Below are 21,423 nucleotides of genomic sequence, written 5' to 3' on the forward strand. Positions count from 1 at the left end.
TTCATGAGACTCTGGGAGATCAAGAAAGAGACGAACATTTATACAGCACTTTGTCCAGTTGTATCTTGACTCTGACTCATACTGTGTGATCCTAGGTAAGTCGCTTACCTTCTTAGCATCCAAGCAACTTTCTTTTTTTTTTTTAATGGTGAGCCATTTTCTTTATTTGTACAAAATAGTGAAGAGAATAATCATACCCTAACTGGGAAAAATGGTAGGTTAGGGTTTAAACAAGACCTTCTGTTCTGAAGCATCTATTTTGAAGGCTTGGGACTAGCAGCTTTAGCCCCAACATCTTTGGGTTTGGACTCAGCAGGCTTAGCAGCCTTGAAATCACTGGGCTTTGTGGCCTTAGAATCAGACTTGGCTGCCTTGGGATCAGACTTGGTGACCTTGGCATAAGATTTGCTGGGTTTGGGGCCAGATTTGGTAGCCTTGGGATCAGACTTACTGACCTTGGCAGCAGACTTGGCAGTCTTGGGATCAGTGGGCTTGGCAACCTTGGGGTCAGTGGCCTTGGCAACCTTGGGGTCAGTGGGCTTGGCAGCCTTGGGGTCAATGGTTTTGGCAACCTTAGCTTCAGGCTTCATGATCCAGGGGCCTGGACATTTGGTGCGAACTCTAGGGCTTGGATGCTTGGTGGCCATCTTACGGCCAGCAAGCTTGCACTGGCCTTGGGGATCTTGGGCCTGAGGAGCTTGGCCTTGGAGGTCTTGGTACTCAGGGCCTCGATGGCCTCTGCTTGGGCCGTGATGGCTTCGGCATTGTTGGCCTGCATCTTCTTCAGCCCCTTCTTGTTGTGTTTCTTGGCAAAGCACATGTTTCTCAGAAACTTAGGGTCAACCCCTTTCAGAGACTCATATCTCTGTGACCTAGGTTTCTTGATGCCTTTTCTGTGCCATTTTCATGATTGGTTATGGGTGGTATGGTTCTTAGACTTAGCCATCTTTACACCGAAGCCTGCGCTAACAGGCACTCCACTGACCGGAAGAGGTCAAAGCGAGAGAGAGAAAAGTTCCAAGAAACTTTCTAACACTAGAAGTTGCAGAGAAGGTGCCAACCTTCATTTGTAGAGAAAGCTTCCTCACCTGGAAGTTCTCTGTAGTAATGCAACTGCAGGTCCATTTCCCATCCCTGTGTCTTATAAAGTAGTCTGAGATCTGTAAAACACTTCGTAAATTATCTCGTTTAATCTTCACCATACCTCCATCAGGTAGATTTTTCAAATATTATTATTCTTATTTTATAATTGAAATCGAGGCACTGCCTGGGTTACATGATTTGTCCACGGTCACACATGTGCATGTGTTCCATTCCATCAGTGTGGCCCATGGAACAAGTCCTGTATCTTTGTGGTCATTCAGAATCAATCTTTGCACATTCTGCATTGACACATGTTTTCAAATATTTGTGGTCAGCCGTGGCATACCTGGAGAACCTCACTTCCAGTTAGAGTCAATTGATGAGAAGATATGTTCCATCTCTAACTCCCTTGCAGTTAGAAAAAATACCAGTCATGCTTTAACTTGTGTGTGACCTCAAACTCTAGGGTTGGACTAACCCAGAGGGCACATAATACATCTGCCTTCTGGCCTGTGGGATAAGCCATGGTTTACTTTTTTTTTTTTTTTTTTTGGCCAGAGTGGGTGTGAGTGTAGGGTGGTGAAGAAAGGTTATTTGGGGTGAGCAGTGATACTGCCTCTAGTAACTTGGCTTAGTGACTTGGTATTATAGGAATTGGCCCCAGCCTGTGTGGTGGGGTGCACTAGCTCTGTCAGATAAGCTACTTTGGTAACAACTCAAACTATGAGGAGGCTAGACCTTTGAGGATTATTTTAGAATAGGAGACCTTTTCTCCCTACCTCCAAATAGCCCACAAACTCACCTTAAGAGAATAGCAAGCTTTTTATTTCTTTTTTTGTAAGTTTTTTTAAATTTTAGACAAATAAAAAATGAGAAAAAAATATTGCCATGTACACAGCAGATCGTAAGAGATGATATAATATAAAACAATAAATTTCCACTTCAAGAAAACCTATATAATAAATACTACACGTATCTGAGAGATTGTTTATGAAAGTTTTTTCCTTAATTTGCTGCATTTTTTCTACTCTTGACTGTATAGGTTTTATTTAAACAAGAAAATTTTAATTTAAAATAACCAAAATTATCCATTTTACATTTCAACAATGCTCTCACCTTGTAATACAGTTTTAGGTCTGATACTACTGAATTTATTTCCTTTACATCTTTTTTCCCCTGGTTTCTTTGAAGTTTCTGACCTTCTGTTCTTCCAAATGAACTTTGTTATTATTTTTTTCTGACTCAGTAAGATATTTTTTAGTAATTTAATTGGGATGGCATTACATAAATAAATTAGTTGGGTAAAATTGTCATTTTTTTATTATATTGGCTTTACTTACCCGTGAACAATAAATATTATTTCATTTATTTAGATCTGAGTCTATTTGTATAAAAAGTGTTTTACATTTATGTTTATATTGTTCTTATGTCTGTTTTGGCAGGTATACACTCACGTATTTTATATTGTCTAGGTATTTTAAATGGTCTAAAACAATATTGAATAATAATGTTGACAGTGCAGTTTCTTTATTTTTCACTTTTGATTAAATCTATTTTAACTTTAACTTTGTCTGAGATCATGATTACTATCCTTACTTTTTTTACATAATAAATTCTACTCTTGTCATTTATTTTATCTTTGTGTGTATCTCTCATTTTTATTGTTTCCTGAAAGCAACATATCGTTGAATTCCAATTTTTAATCTGCTGTCCATTTCCTATTGTCCTATTCACAGTCCAAGTTACAATTGCTTTTTGTGTATTGTCCTCCTTCCAATTTTTCCCCACTATCTTTCTCAGTCTATTTACCCTATTCTCCTTACTCCTCTGCTTTACTTCTACCCACCACTTTGCCCTCCTATTCCTTAACCTACCCACCCCTCCTAAAGTTCCTCCCTTATCTTCTCCCCCACCCTTGTCTCTCTTATTTCTTTCTGAACTTAAAAGACTTTTATGCATGTATGTATGTGTGTATGTATATAGTTCCCTCTTTAACCCCTTCCTGATGGGAGGAAGGTTCCAGTACTACCTGCCTCCCCGTTACTAGCTTCTTCTGTATCAATTTTTCCTTTTATGCCTCATTTGTATGAGATAATTAACCCTTTTTATCTTTTTCTGCGTGGTTTTATTTTTTTAGAATCACCCCATCATACTTAGCTCAGTTCAAGCCTTTCTTTCAAGCCACCCAAATAATTATGACAATCATAAGAGTACTACTAATATTTTCACATATATAAAGTAAATGATTTGATTTTACTGAGTCCCTTATAATTGGTCTTTAATGTTTACCTTATATTTTTCCTGGATGTTATGTCAAATTTTTCCTTAAGTTTTAGGGCTTTTGTCACAAAAACCTGATAATTTTTTAGTTCATTAAATATCCTTTTTTTTCATTCAGTATTACATTTAACTTTGTTGGGTCATAATTCCAACAAAATGACTTTGGTCATAATCTCAGCTCTTTTGCTCTATGGAATATAGCATTCCAAATACCTACAGTCCTTCAAAGTAGTAGCTGCTAGGTCTTATCATAATCCTTATTGTAACTCCATGATATTTAAATTGCTTTGTTTTTTTTTTTTACTTGTTGCTTCCGATATTTTCTTAATATGGGAGATTTGAAACTTGACTGTGATATTCCTGTAAATTTTTCCCCTAGGATTTTTTTTTTTTTTGGTGAGGCAATTGGGGTTAAGTGACTTGCCAACCGGCACACAGCTAGTAAGTGTGATATATCTGAGGTCACATTTGAACTCAGGTCCTCCTGACTCCAGGGCCAGTGCTCTATCCACTGTACCACATAGCTGCCCCCTGGGATTTCTTTCAGGTGGTAATCAATGGATTTTTTTTCTATTTCTGCTTTACCTTCTTGTTCTAGAACTTCAGGGTAATTTTTCTTGATAATTTCTTATAATATTTTATCAAGATTCTTGTTTATCATAATTTTTATGTAGTCTGACTATCTTTATAGTATTTCTCCTCAATCTATTCTCCAGATTAGTTGTTTTTTTGATGAGATATTTCACTTTCTCTTTTAATTTTTTCATCTTTTGATTTTGTTTTATGATTTCTTGGTGTCTTAGAAAATCATTGACTTCACCTTGCCCAATTCTAGTTTTCAAGGAATTATTTTCTTCCTTAAGTTTTTGATTCTCTATTTCAAGTTGGTTGACTTTCTTTTCATAATTTTCTTGTTTTTCTTGGATTGCTTCTATTTTTTTTCTAATTTTTTCCACAATCTCTCTAATTTGATTTTTAAAGTCCTTTTTAAGTTCTTTCAAGAACTCTTTTTGTGCTTGGAACCATTTGACACTTCTCATTGAAAAAGGAGTGACTTTTTTTAGCTCCATTATCTTCCTCTGAATATGAACTCAGATCTTCTCTATCCCCATAGTAACTATCTATGGTTGAATTCTTTCTCCTTTGCTTATTTATTTTTTGCTTTATTTTTTTTTAGCAGCTATTAACATAATCAAGTTGTAGTCCTGAGGTATGCGGAATGATGACTCAAGTCTCAGGTCATTCTTACTGTTATTTTCTGAGGTTTGTTTCAGGTCCCAGCCTTGGAATCTTCTCCCCACTCCTAAGCCACAGCCGGAGTCCCCAGCTACACTGTCCCACACATGATCTTGCTCCTTGTGGTCCCTCAGATGACTGCAAACTACAATTATCCTCTTTGCCCTGGAACTGAAATCAGGGACTTTGCTCTCCTGCAAGTGTCCACAGATGATAGCCCCCCCCCCCCCTTGCTATTGCACTCACCAGATGTGCTCTAACTCCTTCTCCCTACAGCCACAGCCCGGGAAGAATCTGGTCAGCACAGCTGTGCTTGGCATCCCTTGACAATGAAAGGTCCTTCAATTTCTCCTTCTCATCTATCAGAACCCCCCACACACATTGTCTGCAAGATGAAAATTCCTAAGGCTGAGGCTACCTCTCCACCCAACTGCCCCCAGGGCTTGTTTGCTGATTCTGCAGAGTTGGCCTGGAGTTGTTTGCACTTCATTCAGGGGAACCTCAGCTGCTGGAGGTTAAGTTGTTCCTGGGATCTCTTCAAATTGTCTTAGGAGGACAATTGCTTTACCATGCCTTTATTTCTGCTGCTCTGAGGCAATGTTCTGTATTTTTTTTTTTGGAGGAAATTTGGAGAGCCCAAAAGTTTTCTGACCTACTCAGCCATCTTCCCAGAATCCTCTCTGCAAGCTTTTTTCTTAGATGACCCATGACCAAGATGAGGCCCAACAAGTAAAGTATTTCGCTAGACTTCCACAGAACCAGATTCACACTGAGAGAACTTGAGCCCAAAGAGGAAAGGCAAACTTCCCCTTCTCTATCTGGGGAGATCTCTAAAACAAAGCTTGGGCATGGCTCATATCTAGAGTTCTCCTCCCAAAATATGGGTATAATGTAAAGGACAACTGTTTATTTCCTCTACCTCAGAAGCTGCATAAGGTCCAAAGATTCATAGACATGTAGTAATATAAACAGAAAATATGAAACACCTTAATTAGCCCATTGCACTCATTATATGGGGAAACTAGGTAGCTCAGTGGATGGAGTGCTGGGCCTGGAGGCAGGAAGACTCATCTTCCTGAGTTCAAATCCAGTCTCACATACTTTTAGCTGTGTGACTCTGGGCAAATCACTTAACCCGGTTTGCCTCAGTTTTCTCACCTGTAAAATGAGCTAGAGAAGGAAATGGCTAACTACTCCAGTATCATTGCCAAGAAAACCCCAAATGGGGCCACAAAGAGTAAACAGGACCAAAAAATGACTGAATTATATTCCCCCATGGTGGTAGGGGCACCCAGTGGGATAAATGAAGTGATATTTTATATTTGCCTTACACTTGAATGGTTTGCACAACTCAACAGGGCAAGATCTCTTGGCCAGCAGTGGCACATACGGCTTTGACTTTCTTTAGTCCTTCAGCTCCTGGGTGGTGTAAAGCAGCCATCTTATGATCCAAGGAACTCTTCTCTTTAAGACCAACCAATGCTTGAATATTGAAGGCAAGAACTCTCCACCTCTGAGAGTGGCCAAGGCTAGAAACAACCATTTCTCAGGATAGCTGGTTGCTGGCATGTGCTGGAGGTGGGAGGTGGTGGGGAAGAGCAGAAAACATAAGTAGTCAAGAACTCAGGCTCATTTCATACTACAACAATTGGCACTATGATCTTTAAGATACTGTTCACTGATCCATTCTTGATGTGATTTCTAAATTTATACTGCAAAAAGCATATAAATGGAGGACAAAATTCATCACACTCTGCTTCTGAAACACAATCTGTAGCAATTTTCCATAGGGTCACAGGTTAAATGAAGGGGGATTCTTTTCCCTTTCAGATGATGATTTCTATTGCAGACCATCCGAAGTCAAATTGAAATTTAATGTGTCTGGCTTCCCTGCAAAAGCTGGTGAAATCTCAGCCACCCTTCTCTCCTTACAGCTTTGGAACATCTGTTGCTCTATTAATTCAGAATACCTGGGACTGAGGGTGCCAAACAGAACGCTACACAACCCAGAAGGCATCCCTCATGTACCTCACACAACGATGCATCTTCCATGCCCATGCCAAGGTTGTTCCCAAAAGTGTCTCTAAAGAGCTCCATCCTCCTTCAAAGCTTATCTCAATTGTCACACTCTATGTGAGGCATTTTTTGATCCTCCCATCTGATAGTGCTTCCCCCCACTCTTACTCCCCCACCCACTACCTTGCATTTATTGTGCATATGAATTTACATTTACTTATATGTGTACATGCTGTTTTGCCTAATAGAAATTAAGTTCCAGGAGTGCACATAGTTTCCTTTCAGTCTGGATCCACTGCAGTGGGCAGGCATACAGTAGGCATTTATTAGATGCTTGTTGATTGTGTTGTACAGGAATACTCTCATATGGATATTGTCATCATCCAAGATGATCAGACAGTTTCTATAATCACTATTCTCAAGTTAATACAAGAAATTATTTCTAGCGTTCCTGTCAATAATGAGTATGGAGACTTTAACCTTATTCAACTGACATTGACTTTATTGTCAGAGTAGACAATAGCTCTTTCAGGAAACTGACTTTAAGTTTTTTCCCCTGCTTGTTTGGGGAGTGAAGTGGAGGGTAAAGGGGAGAACATGTCATTGAGACTTCAGTACTTTTAAATCTTCTTTGTCATCTTTATGGCATAGCTTCCAGCACAGGAAAAAAAAAATCTTTCCTCTTCTGTTTCTCACAACACACCTGCTTGGATAAGTTTCAATTTGCTTGAGAAAAAAAAGAGACAGAGAAAAAAAATTACAGAATTGTATTCCTTTGACACTGAACCTCACCTCTTCCTAGGGGCAATTGGTAGAGTCATATTCTTTGCAGTTTCTAGAGTAACGCCCAGTAATTAAAACTGCTCCCAAGTCCTTATGTGATCTGACAGAGGTCTCTTGTGGAAAACCTGAGCAATCACAGGTTTGCTTGAGGTGAGGTAGTTTTCAAGGACATCCTCCCCTCCCCCACCAACATCTTTTCATTAAGCAGAACAAATTGAAGAAGCCCTTTCACAAATATTCACACACGTGTTAATTGAAAGACCAAGCGCAGCTTCTACGCTAGGAAATCGTGAAAGCATTGCTAAGAGACAGGCCAGGGGAAGAGAGTAAGTGGCCTCTTGTCCCCTAATCTTCCACAACCAGCATTCAGATGACAGCATCAAAGCTTTGTTTCCATACAGCTTCAGAGAGTTCAGGGAAGCAGCCTAGAAGGGAGCCCTCCCTCCCAGATCTCCGCCCCAACCTCATCTCTTTCCCTGCAAGGAAATTACATTTCTAGTGTAAATGTAGAGGCTCTGAGGAGCTGTGCCCATATTACGAATGTTAGAAATATTCTGCAGCACTTAGGAAATGGAGTGAGACAATGTCAATTAGCAAGAGCTTGTCAACCCTGGCATCAGTTGGTTTGTAATTCATTATTCCAACTGTATCAAAATAGTACATGTGTAGAAATCATTCCTCACATATTCAGAGGACAGATGTCTAAATTTTGCACATCTTTATCATTTACCACAGAGTATTCCATAAATGTCAATTTCTTTGATAACAGAACAGATGTATAGTTTTGTTTTTTTGTTTTTGTTTTCTTTTTCAAACAGAAAGAAGGAAAGAAAGTAATAGAAGATAGACATTGTTATATTCGATTGGTTTAGGTGGCCAACCATTTAATTTCATGGGGGGAGGGTAATGGTCCTAATTAGCAATCAATAATAGGCCTTCTGTGAAAGATTATTAGGAAAGTTTACCAAGAAATTTCAGGAAGAAATTCAATTCTAATGAATAATTCAATGATTCTTCTGTTTTCTATCTTTGTGGATAGAATTTGATTTACTGCTACAGGAAAAACATGTTGGAAACACACTATAGGAAGCTGATAAAATCGACAGTGAAGAAGGCCTGTGGAGTTTGGTCCACAGGAAGATTGGACTTGCTGGTCTGAAGGCGGCTTCTCACAACCCACCTCATGCTTCTCATACCTATTACAGACTTGAAAAGTTTAGAACAAAACTTTAGCATCCATTTTGAAGATGCTGTCCTGCAAAGTACCCCACTGGTAGATAAAGACCAAATTTGTGGAATCAGACAATTGAACAACTCAATTTAAGGCACAGTAGGCCATAGAGTCTTGCACACAGGGAAGACATTTTAAAAGAGAAACAGAGAAAAGGATGGCACCAAAGAAAATAAAAAATGAAAAAAAAATGGCGGGATGTGGGGAGAATAAGGATTGGCTGATGGACATTTATTCAGCCCATCTTCTGCCACAGTATCCTTAAAATATCAGAAAAAAAGTGTGGAAGGTCTCAGACTTTAGGAGGACCTCCTTTGGCCTATGTAAAGGTCATGGAGAAGAAAGGGACAGGTTGAAAATGCATGAATGGGGCTGTAAGATGCATTAATGGATGGAACATCAACACCAATGAAATCACAGATCCACTTTCTTATCAAGTTATATTCTCTGGTCACCTCTCTTATACTATAAGTTGCCAAGAATGTACAGACTTGCATTGGAAGGGGAAGTTTCTTCTTGGGAGTTCACTATACTTATGAAAACACAAGTAAAAAAAAGTAAAATGACCTGTTAAAAATCTTCCATAATATCATAATGAGTATCCACTAGAAAGCTAGGAAAGAATGGAGGAGCAGGAAGTAGCTTTGTGGTCAAGAGACCTGAGTGTGATCCTATCTCTTTCTGGCTCTGTGACCCTGCACAAATCACAACCTCTCAGTCCCCCCCACCCCAAATAATTCTCTTAGATTCTAAATTATAAGAGAATTGCTGCTCTACATCAAGAGAGACAGTGGCCATGACAAAAATTTGGCACACCAATAAAATCAAAAGCCTTGCCTGATTTAAAAAAATATTCCATGTACTGGATTAAGTACTATAGTTTCAGAGATAAAAATAAAATAAATGTTCATGGAGATACAATGAAGGATGGTGAAAGACAATTGTTTTGGTAATTGGGAAATCTAGGTTCTGATCACAAATTTACTGCAAATAAGCTATATGAGTTTGGGCAAGTAATTTTACTCTCTAGGCCTTGCTTTTCTCATCTATAAAATGTGGTGTTTGGAATAGTTGATCTTGAAACTCTAACAAGGAGTTATTATATCAGGATAGACTTTTTCCCCCTGAAATCTGAAAGTTATGATTAAATTTCAACATAATGTCTAGCAAAAGAATTCTAGTTAGTTAAGTATATAAATCCAACAGAAATTCAGCCATCTTATCTCTGTAGCCTGGAAAGATGTGGTGATTTGTTTCTTTTTCCTCTTGTTTAGACCACCATGAAGCCTGAGAGAGATGGATGGAGGATGCCTGCCTGACCAAAACTTTTAATTTAAATCATGGATCTAGAGTTATAAAGGACATTAGGGATCATTTAATCCAATATCCTCATTTCATAGTTGAGGAAACTGAGGCTCAGAGAGGTTAAATGATTATTATACAAATAGCAAGTGGCAGACAGGCTCTGAATTAGCTTTCTTTAAGTCCAAATCCAAAGTTCTTTCTACTTCCTCATGCGGTTTATTGACATTTTTTCACTCCTTATCCCTATAACTGGAGAAACAAATATTGCTATCAAGATTTATGTAGTAGGACTTCCAAGTTGAGAAATGTGTGCATGTAGGACAGATAAAGAGAAGGTGGAATATTCTAAAGGAGAAATCTGGAAGGTATGGCTACTAAGCAAGGGAGGAACAGTGATAGAGGGTCTCCCAAAGAAAGAGTGTCAAAGAGGGGTGCTTACCCTGAATCCTGGCCTCAGTTCAAATTACTTAACCTAACCCATGCTTTAGAAATAGAAGAAACATTTGCTAAAGCTTCTGCCATTGAGTGACCATTAATTGTAACAAGACACAAATAACTGACTTGCTAAAATGTTAGATTACTTAGAAATTTCCAGTTCATTGTTGATGAGAGGTTTTGGAAATAAGACCTGTAGAGAAGGTTCTTCTTTAAACTATAAGGCACTAATAATTTTGAGTTTGTAAAGCTCAGAGAAAAAAAATCTATCTTTCCTTCTTTCCTTCCTTCTTTCCTTCCTTCATTTCTTCCTTTCTTCCTTCCTTTCTTCCTTCATTTCTTCCTTCTTTCTTTCCTTCCTCTTTGTCTCTCTCTCTCTCTCTCTCTCTCTCTCTCTCTCTCTCTCTCTCTCTCTCTCTCTCTCTCTCCACCTCTCTCTCCACAGTGGGTTGGATTACCTTTGTGAAGTAGTGTAAACATATAATGACCTTGAGGTTCTCCCAGAAACAAAGGTCTATCAATTTAACATCAGTATTCTTCAGTTGACACAATGCAGCTCTGATTTCTGAAATTCTAGTCTCCAAAGCACTGAAATTTCAGGTCACCTAAAGAGTTTTGAAGAGGGGAAGAATGGATAGGAGAAGGCTGCAACATATGACCAAAGGAGAATTTTGCTAGAGAAACAGGTAAAATGGTATCATAAGAGAGCTATATGGAAAAGTATCATATATATCACGTATGTATAGCCACTGAAGTTGGTTCAGCCAAGTAGTGAAAAACATGGGGGCAGTTAGGTGGCGCAGTGGATAGAGCACCAGCCCTGAAGTCAGGAGGACCTGAGTTTAAATCCAGCCTCAGACCAAAAACTTGATGCGTACTAGCTGTGTGACCCTGGGCAAGTCACTTAACCCCAATTGCCTAAAAAAAAATAAATAACATGGATAACCAACAGGCAGCTTCTTGTTCCACTGGGTTGATCCTCTGCAGAGGATGAGGAGGAAGGGATGGACAAGAGTTGCCCAGGATGAGAAAGAATAGATGGATTGTAACTACATTTTAGAAGGAGTAACACATTGATGAAATCACAGAACCCTTAAATTGTAAGCTCCTTGAGGGCAGGGACTGTCTTTTGCCTCTTTTTGTATCCTTAGCACTTAGCACAGTGCCTGGCACATATTAAACACTTAACTAATATTAATTGATTTATTTCTAAATTCTTAAAATATTATTTTACCCATTTTATTAATGAGAAAATAGGCCCCGAGAGCATTATGCCCGGCACATAGTAAGTGCTTAATAAATATTGATTGGTTGATTGATTCTCAAAAATATTATTTTGTCCATTTTATTGATGAGAAAATAATCTCAGAGAGCATCAGTGACTTGACCACAGTCACAGATATTTGGTCATACAGCTAATAAACGTTGTAGCTGGAATTCAATCCTTTATCTCCTGCCTAGTAGTCTAATGGTCTTTCCACCCTACAAAATAAGTATGAAAGTAAAGCAACTCATAGGAATTTGACTCCATCTATCTTTGCTATCAATTATACAGAGAAATAGCTGCTCATTAAAATGTGTGTGTGTGCATGTGTGTGTGTGTGTGTGTGTGCATTTGTCAAGGGCTGCCAAAGGATGGGCATAACTAATATGCTGAGTGTATGAGAAAAGCAAAATTGTATTTTTCTTGTTTCAGATGTTAATGTATAAAGTATTTGACCTCTGCTCAACATTATAAAACCACTCATAGAATTGGTATTAGAAAATTACTCACCCAGCTCCCTGTGGTGTCATCTAAAATCCAATAGCCTACCTAGCATGGGGAGATGATGATGGTGATGATGATATTAGAATATTTTGCTTCAAACATTGGCATTATTGTCTGTTTTTAAGAGCTGCTGAAATTTTAGAATTAAAAAACAATGAAGTCTTGCAGTGCCCTAGTCTATTTGTGATACTGATTTGGAACAGTGGTGAGAAATCCCTGCAAACAGCAAATTACTTGGAGGGTGATCCATGAGATGCATGTTCCAATAATGAGAAACATTCTCTATTTGTCTTTGGAAAATCTGTAAAGCAGGCTGCCTGTCAAGTCAATGTCTCACCATAAATAAAGGAAATAAAGTACCTTGTTAAAATAGGTACTTGAAATGGGCACAAGCAGAACAGAGGATAAACCACTTGAAATGCCTTTTCATTCCATAAAAAGAAAACCATTTCTAAGCTAGGCTTCTGTGCCAAGGCTGTCTGGTTATCCTTATCCTGTTCTGCAGGCATGTCTGGGCAAACTCCTGTCTAAATCATGCTGCTGTTAGAGAGCTTCCCAAATCAAATTCTGGACTCAGTTTCCCCAATCTATTTCATTCTCTATTAGCAGTTTTCCTATCAAAATTGCCAGAAGTCTTTCATTCATAGACTCTAAATTTTTGAACCAATTATATTCAATAAATGTCTATAATTTGCCTACTTTGAACTAGGCTCTGTACTGGACTCAGTGAATTTTGTCTTATTTTCAAAGTTCTTCATGAATTTAGTATTCCTAGATGTAGAATCAGCATTCTTTTTTTATGGTAATCCAAATGAATGCGGTAATTTAAAGCTTGCAACCACCTTTTGAGGTAGGTGGTATGAGTTTTACAAAAGAAGAAACTGAGGATCTCAGAGATTAAGGACTTGCCCATGTCATGCAACTAGCAGGTGTCAGTGACTAGACTCCAAGTCAGATCCCCCGGCACCAAAGTCCAACATTCTTTCCTCCTCCTCCTCTGCCTCCCTGATGGTTGGATACTCTGGGGGAAATTCCTTAAGAATTTTACTTTTGGCAGGAGATGAAATCCTCAGAGTACCTCTCAGAAATAAATCCCTTTAGATAGACCAGAGGTGGATAGGATTATTACAGATTACTTTTCCCCTTTCAAAGAATATTCCCTAAAACAAAAACAAAAACAAAAACAAACAAAAAAACACTATTTCCTCTCCCCTCACCTTATTTTTAGTAAAGTGTCCTATCAATTTCTTCTGCCCAATTTATTTTTCATCATCAATGTTAATGGAGACCCAGCATTGTCAAGGTATGAGGAGGCTTGTTAGCCTTCAAAACTTTTAGGAAATTCCCTCAAGAATCTCCAATCAGCTTGAATCTACTCAAAGGGATTCTTTTCAAAAGGAATTACCTGAGGGCAGTTAGAAGTTTGTCCGTCTGCTTCCTCATTCCCCCCAACAGGTAGATGTCCTGTCAAATACAACTGAAAGTCCTCTGCCTAAGGCAAAAGGTACTTTCAGAAGTTGTTTATTTGGTTGTATTTATCCAGCTGCAAGTTGGGAAAATTTTCAAACCCCACAAAAAATAAACTAGCATAAGTGCGTGAGTGTGTGTGTGTGTGTGTGTGTGTGTGTGTGCACGCGCAACACTTCTCTCTTTCCTACCCCATACCTTTACTCACATTTTCTATGTCTGGAGTTCACTCCCCTATTCGACTAGAAACTAGAAACCCTAAACTAGAAACCACCTCCTTGATGTAGCCTCCTATATCATCTCCTTTCACTCAAAGTAGTGATCTTTCCCTTCTCTGAAATTTCACAGTATTCTCTTTTCATTTCCCTCAGTTGTTTGTCTCCCTTCCCCAAATACTGGGTTATATTTTGAATTTATTTATCTTGGTAAATGTTGTTCCTCCCCTCCACTGCCACTTCCTTTTTTTTCATGAAGTCTTGGACTTTTTTGGGGGTGGGGGGTGTTTTGGTGTATATGACCCTGGCACCTAGTACAAAGCCAGAACATCACGGGAGCTTAATGAGTGTGTGCCTCACATTACATTTCTTAGTGAACTCTAATTTACATTATGTTTCAAAGGAGTCTAGATTTAAAATTGGAAGAGGAACTGTTGTTCAGTTATGTCCCATTCTTTATTACCCCATTTGGGGTTTTCTTGACAAAGATATGGGAGAGGTTTGTCATTTCCTTCTCCAGCTCATTTTACAGATGAGGAAACTGAGGCAAACAGATTTAAGTACTTGTCCAGGATCATACAACTATTAAGTGTCTGAGGCCAGATTTGAACTCAGGATAATGAGTCTTCCTGACTGGCACTCTATTCACTGTACCAACTAGCTGCCTCTGATTTCACATTTGAGGAAACTGGGGTCTAGGGAGGTTACAAAGATAATAGCTGAGATTCAAATCCAGATCTGTCTGACCTCAGGGCCAGTATACCATCTACTACAGCATGGTGTGGTCTGAGAAACATGCCAAAATGGCTCCTACTGGACTTTTTGAGAGGCAGGACTGGCTATAACATGAAAAGCAGCTCATATTTCCTTAGTACTTTAAAGTTCACAATGTACTTTATTTCTATTTCTAACTCCCTCAGCACTAAAGCACTGCCTTACATCTAGTAGGCACTTGATAAATCTTTGTTTCGTTGTGCAGTAATAATAAATCACATTTACATAGTGCTGCAAGGTTAAAAAAGTACATTCCTCATAATAATGCTGAGAGGTAGAAGTAATGCATGTATCATTATCCTCATTTTACAAATGAGGAAACTGAGGTGACAAGTTACTAAGTGATTTGTCCATAGTCACATAGCTAGTAATTGTCAGAGTCAAGATTTGAACCCATATCTACTTTGAATTCCATTACACCACACTTCCTCAGTGGAGCAATATGGGTACCATGTTTGTCAGTTGATGACATGACAAAACACCTACCAATGCTGCAAAAATTCAGATATAGAAATTGTAACTTTGGCAAATATGTCCCAAATAAATAAAGAATATAAAATTGTCTGAAATATTTTTTTAAAACCTATACATAGAATTATAAAAGTAATAGGCTCTATACAAAGAGGCTGTAACTAGAAGAGACCTCAAACAATGATTTGGTCTAGGCTTCTGCCTTTAGGTTAGTAAGGTATTTTTATCCTGTATAAATGAGGCAACCCAGACACAGAAACTTTCTTGAGAACATACTTACTGGCAAAGGGAAAAGGACTAGATTCCTATCACTTTTCGAGGGTTTTTTTTTCTTTTCCCTCAGCTCAGGGGTAGGGAACCTGCAGCCTCGAAGCCACATGTGACCCTCCAGATCCTCAAATATGGCTCTTTGAGTTTGGATTCAGTCAAAGGGCCATGGGACTTGAGGACCTAGAAGGCCACATGTGGCCTTGAGGCAACAGGTTCCTCACCCCTGCCACAGCTCATCTCCAGATTTACTAGACCCTTGGCACTCACCATTCCTTTAGAATGTTGTCATTGTAGAATCTCAGAGACTTCTCAGGAAAGGCAAAGAGAGCTGTCTTTCTAAGGCAATCTAAGTCATTTTCTCCCCAAAGAATGGAAGATAACCCAGATAATTTCTCCAGGTTCCTCCTAGTCTTGTAATCTAAGACTATACAGAAGTTTGTCAGAAATTCTGCCTGAGTGTAACACTGAGAAACAATGAGACTTTACAGTGCTTCGTTCTGGTAAAACATTTTGATCTTCAAAGGTCTTTGTGAAGATCATCTAGTAAATCCTTAGAACAGCTCTCCAAAGAAGATATTTATGAGTTGTTTTGTAGACACAAGAAACTGAGGCAAAGGTAAATGACTTGCCCTTGGACAAAAAAAAAAAATAGAACTGAGATGCTAGCTGACTAGTTGTTCTTCTGAGTTCATGGTAGACCTCATTATAAAATCTAACAGTGTCCAAGAACACAAATAATCCAAAATGGAAAAGAGTTAATGAGGGGAGTCTGTGATAATTTTGATGGGTCCCCCCAATTAACTTCATAAGATATATGAGGGCCTTGGTTTGGAAGAATCTGAGGGGCATCTCCCAACAGGGAGAGGGAGCATACCTACTGTTGCCTTGCTGATGAAATTCAAAGAACTCAAGATGATAGGTTGATTGAGTCCCTTTTTGAAGGTGCCACCCCTCCTAGTAACATGTATAACAGCAAACTAACAGAACAACTTACTTCTCGCAATCTCTTTTTATATTTTCTATATACATTCTTCTTCCATAGTGATGATGGAAGAAAGCAGATGAAGGGATTTCTCCCTTTCTCCATTGGAGCAGTAGATAGTGACACCAGCTGATCAATAAATTAGTCAATGAGAAGGACCTACATTGTGCCAGGCACTGTGCTAGGCTCTGGAGAAACAAAGACCAAAAAAACCAACCAAACAAACAAACAAAAAAATGTTCCTATCCTCAAGGAACTCATTTTGTAGAGAGAGACAACATGAACAAAAATAAATATATTTAAAATTAAATACATGCAAAATAACCTTTATAATAGCTATCGTCTGTACAATGCTTCCACATTTGTGAAACTCTTTACATGTTATTTCATTTGATCCTCACAATAATCCTGTGAGATAGGTGCCATTATTATCTTCATTTTATAGACAAGTAGCTGAGGTAAAGATTAAGTGACTTGCCCAGTATCATGCATCTAGTAAATGCCTGTAGGAGGATTTGAATTCAAGTCTTCCTGTTTTAGACTGTCAGTAAGCATTCATTAAGTGCTTGCTCTGTGCTAGATGTTGTACTAAATCTGGAGGATACAAAGAAAGACAAAAAAAGAAAGTCATTGCTTTAGAAGGTCTCACAATCTAAGTGATTAAATTAGTCTCTAAATCCAAACGGTCTGCCTACTCCTCCACCTAGCAGTCCAATACAAGATAATTTTTGGAGTAGAAGGATTAGAAGCTGGTGGGGTTCAAAATAACTTCAGGTATGATGTGGTGTTTGATCTGAGCTTTAAAGGAAACAATTGATCAGAAGAGGGATGCGAGAGGAGGGAGTACAATGGTAGGTGTGGAGGATAGCCTGTGCCCCATAGGCAGATGGGGTATGGAATGCCATGTGTGAGGAATAGCATGTCATAGAGGTAGACATCTGCTTACACAGGACCTAAGAGGATAATTCAGTGATCTCAAATCCTGGGGATAAAGAGGAGGATTTTGAAATCCCTAGGGATCTTGATGCTATAATCTCCCTTTTCTAACATGAAAGCTAGGCCAATGAAATAAATTTCAAGAGAAACATTTTATGAAGAACAGAAAAAAGAACCATGTATTGAAATTCTAAGAAGCAGCTAGGTGGTTCAGTGGATAGAATGCTGGGCCTGAAGTTAGGAAGACCTGAGTTCAAATGTGGCCTTAGACACTTACTAGCTGTGTGACCCTGGGTAAATCACTTAACCTATTGCTAGGTGGAGTAGTAGATAGAATGTTTGGATTTAGAGAATAATCTAATCTAATTTAATTCCTTAGATTGCCTTAATCCACTGGAGAAGGAAATGGCAAACTACTCCAGCATCTTTGCCAAGAAAATGCCATAGACAGGATGGTCTATAGGGTCACAAAGAGTCAGACATGACTTAATGACTGAACAATAACATTGAAGTTTTTCCTTCCAGAGTTTTGCATTTTCTGATTTAAATTGATTTTTTTATTGTTTATTTATTTATTTATTACAAATAGAATGTTTGGGCAAAAATTTTCGGTAATATTTGTAGCATCCTGATGTTTAAAGGAATCACCAAAGTCATTGATAGAGTTCTTCTCCCACTTTCCAACAACAGAATCCTGAAATTATCCTAGACAAATTAGAAACTAACCTATCTTTAAAAATTGCCATTGAGTGAGAATCCCTTTGAGAACCCATTTCAGTGCTCATTGTTGTTCAATCATGTCCTACTCTTAGTTACCCCATGGCCCACACTGTCCATGGGATTTTCTTGGCAAAGATACTAGAGAGATTTGCCATTTCCTTCTCCGGTGGATTAAGGCAAACAGATTAAATGACTTGTCCAGGGTCATACAGTGAGTAAGTGTCTGAGGCTGGATTTGAACTCAGGTCTTTCTGATTCCAGGCCCAGAACTCTATCCACTGAGCCATCTAGCTGCCCCATTCCAGTGTTTAACAATCCTAAATAATGGAGAAGTTGTATTTATGTCATTTAGGCTACATTATATGCCTACCTATGCTCATTTGTTCTTCTAGGGAAGATAAAGACAACTTTGACATGTGTTTTAATAACTTAACAATGACATGTGAATCATAACACTGTCCTTAGTAATGAGGAAGGATTTTCTATAAGACTTGTTAGATGATAAACCAGGGGTGGTGAACCTTAGGCCTTAAGGCCACAGGTGGCCTTTTAGGTCCTTAAGTGAGGCCTTTTGACTGAATCCAAATTTTACAGAACAATTCCTTAAGGCTGCAGGTTCCCCACCCTGTATAGACCTTCCAGCTGCCTCATTTTCTCTTTTTAAAAAATGTTTTGCTGTTATTCTTTATTTACATTAATATAATTTTCTTCCATCATTCCAACTCCACTCCCCAATAGAAACTTCTCTTCTGAATAAGAAGCAAAGTTAAATTAAGCAAGACAAAGCAGTGCATTGAACATGTCTAACTGCATATGTCTTATTCCATAACAGAGAGACATCACCTATCTACAGAAAGGAAGGAAGCTTCTGATTCTCTGGAATCAAAATCCCCCTATCTCCTTCTCCTTTCCCTCCCAACCCCAACTTGCTTCAAAATTGACCTTCCAGGGGCTTCCCTTGTGGGAATAGAAGCCTGCCATAGTGAAGGTCTGATGCTTTACACCTGATTGGTCCATCTCATTCTTCTGAAAAACTTCCTTTCAGTTCCCAATTTGCAGGAAGGCATGGGAACAACAGATCCTCTCATTATACAAATACCACTGAAAGATGGTTAAAAATAGGAAGAGAATTCAAGGTCATGTCAGGAACTAAAGACCTGACACATTTTTACTCCCTAATCACTAATACATCATTGAGAAAGAGGTAAATGACTAGTATTATTATCTCCATTTTATAAGTAGAGAAATTAAGACATAGAAAAGCTTGAGTAATTCTCCCCCCTTAATAATTACCATTATTATTTAACATACAGTAAATAAAGAAATCATATCAATTTAAAGTTATCTCTTCTCTCTTTTTGAATCTCCTCAAGAGAAGGTATGCACTACAAAAACTAATAATGTTCTATCAGAGATGCTCATTATTTATAATGATAGCAATTTTTGTTGTTGAATAATTTCAGTTGTGTCTAACTCTTCCTGATCCCATTTGGGGTTTTCTTGGCAAGGATACTGGAGTGGTTTGCCATTTCTTTCCTCCTGTTCATTTTACAGATGAGGAAACTAAGAAAAACAGAGTTAAGTGACTTTGCCCAGGGTCACTTGACCAGGAAGTGTCTGAGGCCAGATTTGAACTCAGGAAGATGAGTCTTCCTGCCTTTAGGCCCAGCACTCTCTCCCCTTTGCCACCTAGCTGTTCTACTAATTGCTATGAAACAGCTGTTAAGTTTTGTGTGCTATCAATATTTCTTCTTTTCAATTTTGGTCAGTTCCTGCTTTCCCTCATGAAACCAGGAAGTAATTTTTTTTTAGTTCTTTTTAATATACTTTTTCCATAAGTCTTCAGTTTTTTTCTATAATTCCTTTTTCTATAATTTTGTCTATAATTCTTAAGTTTCACACACATTCAAAAACCCAATCTTGTTAAATGGAGGTGCTTTGATGAACATATTTAAAACCAGTGAAGCAGGACAGCAAGGTGGTACAGTGGATAGAGCATCAAGTCTGGAGTCAGGAGGACCCGAGTTTAAATCCTGCCTAAGACATTTACTACCTGTTTGGCCCTGGGCAAGTCACTTAACACTGATTGCCTCAAAAAACAAAATGAAAACAAAACCATAGAAGCATAACTTTGAAGCGATCAGTTGGTAAAGTTGCTGAATTTAGAGTCAAGAAGACTTTAGCTTCAGTCCTGCTTCATGCATTTTCTAGTTGTGTGAACCTAAACAAACCCCTTAACCTCTCAGCCCTTGTTTTCCCATCTGTAAAATGAGGATACTAATAGCACCTACCTTCCATGGTTCTTGTGAAGATCAAATAACATACACAAGGCACTTTACAAACCTTAAAGTGCTATGTAAATGCTAGCTATTATTCTGATTAAAAATAACTGGGGGTTGGAGTAGGAGGAGGAAGGCAGAGAGATATTATATAACTTTAATTTTTTTATTATTAGAACTTTTCTGAAGTTACCAGCAAACAATTGGCTCTTGCTTGCTATTTATTCTGAAACTTGCCAATAAATCCCAACAGAAGTCTTGAGAGAGAACTCATTAACTGTTGGAATCCAGCGAAAACACGTGACAGTTCCCTGCATCCCTAAATGAATTTTCATGATGGAGAGGAAAGCATGCTTGCCAACATCCTAACCCCCTTGAAGTTCCAATCAGACTCTCCTCTGTGGGGACTAGAGTTCTGTTCACTGCTGGCAGGCATTGACTTTGTGGCAGGAGAACCCAGTCACGGATCTGGAGAACGAGGAAGGCCTGGGACTCTGATGGGAGACACATAGCCCCCCTCCTACTACAGTACGACAGTGCTCTCCACACTTTGTCACCTAGCAGAGAGCACACAGGCATGTGTGTGGCATGCAGAGACAAAGCAGCAAGGCACAGATTGGGGACTATTACTTTAATGTCATTGATTGCCCACTGCTGCCTGTAAATTGTTTTCTTACCGTTGACAAACCAGCAGGGTAAATTAAGAAGAACATGTAGCTCTCTGCTTTTCAGGGTCCCAAGGGAGTCTGCCTACTAATAATGCAAATGCAATGCAAATGATTTGTTAAATAATATAAGGGGCAGGGGATAAAGAGCTAGGCTCAGGATCAGGAAGATTTGCATTCAAGACTTGTCCCTTAAGCCTACTGAAGATGTGACCCTGGGTAAGTCCCACACCTCTCAGGGCTCCAGGTCAGTGGTTCTCAAAATATGGTCAAGGGATTTCTGGTGGTCCAAAAAGTCAAAACTATTTTCATAATGATAGTAATACATATAGTTTCTAATACAGTAAATATCAATAACCACATAAACAAAAATTCTTTGATGTGAGAGTGTAAAGACATTCTAAGACCAAAAAAGTTCTAGGCAACTCCCTAAGACTAAGTTGAAGCAAAGGTTCTGGCTTGCATTGGTAGAAAAAGTTTATTCACCTGACAATATAATGCATTTTG

At 38.6% G+C, this 21,423-nt stretch overlaps 1 pseudogene; it reads right to left on the reverse strand.

The window, feature by feature from the left end:
• Positions 1–254: 254 nt before the first annotated feature.
• On the reverse strand, positions 255–998 carry LOC114044023 (annotated as a pseudogene).
• Positions 999–21,423: the final 20,425 nt, after the last annotated feature.

This window comes from Vombatus ursinus, unplaced genomic scaffold (genome assembly GCF_900497805.2).
Source record: "Vombatus ursinus unplaced genomic scaffold, bare-nosed wombat genome assembly UNPS02014772.1, whole genome shotgun sequence".
Taxonomy (NCBI): Eukaryota; Metazoa; Chordata; class Mammalia; order Diprotodontia; family Vombatidae; genus Vombatus; species Vombatus ursinus.